Source organism: Euprymna scolopes, chromosome 46 (genome assembly GCF_053919585.1).
Source record: "Euprymna scolopes isolate OS-2025 chromosome 46, ASM5391958v1, whole genome shotgun sequence".
Classification (NCBI taxonomy): Eukaryota; Metazoa; Mollusca; class Cephalopoda; order Sepiida; family Sepiolidae; genus Euprymna; species Euprymna scolopes.
The window spans coordinates 214,175,150-214,176,791 of NC_136527.1; the positions used below are offsets into that span (position 1 = coordinate 214,175,150).

At 38.5% G+C, this 1,642-nt stretch overlaps 1 pseudogene; it reads right to left on the reverse strand.

The window, feature by feature from the left end:
- Positions 1–951: 951 nt before the first annotated feature.
- On the reverse strand, positions 952–1,116 carry LOC145271825 (U2 spliceosomal RNA; annotated as a pseudogene).
- Between the last annotated feature and the right edge of the window lie 526 nt (positions 1,117–1,642).

A 1,642-nucleotide genomic window follows, 5' to 3' on the forward strand; every position in this document is an offset into this window, starting at 1 on the left:
AAGGTCTTATATGTGGGGTCGCCCCCACATATGGTCTTTGCTTGCAGTATCTGCCGGAACAGATGGTATTTATTTGCTCCCCCACCGAGCAAATTAGGCACAAGGCCGATTTTTAAAGTGAGGAGTGAAGGGGAAATGGGGACCAACTCCCCGGGGAGTAGGGGAGCTGGATAGTGACAATTGGTATGAAGGGTTGCCCCTACATTGACCAAGGTCTTATATGTGGAGTTGCCCCCACATATGGTCTTTGCTAGCAGTATCTGCCGGAACAGATGGTATTTATTTGCTCCCCCACCGAGCAAATTAGGCACAAGGCCGATTTTTAATGTGAGGAGTGAAGGGAGGGGGAATGGAAAAGGGGGACCAGCTCCCGAGAGGTGGGAAATGGGAGCTGGTTAAAGGTCAGGCATGTGGGGTTGCCCCCACATCTGGTCTTTGCTAGTCATAGCTTGTCTTTGCTAGTCATAGCTTGCAGCATCTGCCGGAACAGATGGTATTTATTTGCTCCCCCACTGAGCAAATTAGGCACAAGGCCGTTTTTAATGTGAGGTAAAAACCAGCTCCCCTAAAAGTAGGCAAAAAGGGGGCACTCTGGTTACCAAAAATAATAATTGTCCCAGTATAGATGGTTTCCCCTCCATTGACTGGTACAACTTATCTTAAGTTCAGCATCTGCCGGAACAGATGTTATTTATTTGCTCCCCCACTGAGCAAATTAGGCACAAGGCCGTTTTTAATGTGAGGTAAAAACCAGCTCCCCTAAAAGGGGGCACTCTGGTTACCAAAAATAATAATTGTCCCAGTATAGAGGGTTTCCCCTCCATTGACTGGTACAAATTATCTTAAGTGAAGCATCTGCCGGAACAGATGGTATTTATTTGCTCCCCCACCGAGCAAATTAGGCACAAGGCCGATTTTTAATGTGAGGAGTGAAGGGAGGGGGAAGGGAAAAAGGGGACCAGCTCCCGAGAGGTGGGAAATGGGAGCTGGTCAAAGGTCAGGCATGTGGGGTTGCCCCCACATCTGGTCTTTGCTAGTCATAGCTAGTCATAACTTGCAGTATCTGCCGGAACAGATACTACACTTTGATCTTGACCAAAAGGCCAAGAAATTTATATATATATATATGTATTATACGTTTTATTTTTTATTACCGTTTTTTTTTTTCTGTTCATTTAGTAGTTGAAACAAAAATGTAACTGAACAGAAAAAAAAACGTAATAAAAAATAAAACGCATATTTTCTCTACAACAGTATTGAGCACTTTCTTCAGGTTTTTATTAATTACCATTTCTACTAAATATATATATATATATATATATATATATATATATATATATATATATATATATATATATGGAGAATCAATGACAAAGATACTGTCAAGAAATGTATAAATCAATTGAATTAAAGGAATAAATTATAAGATGGTCAACATCATGAATTTTGGAATATAACTTTTTGCCATCTATTCTCTCTATTGCTCTGTAATCACATTGAGCTTCTTATATAAAGATTGATATATAATACGAAAGTATATTTCTACAGAAAATATGTATATGTATATATATATATATATATATATATATATATATATATATATATATATATATATATATTAAATAATAAGCGGAAGTTTCTC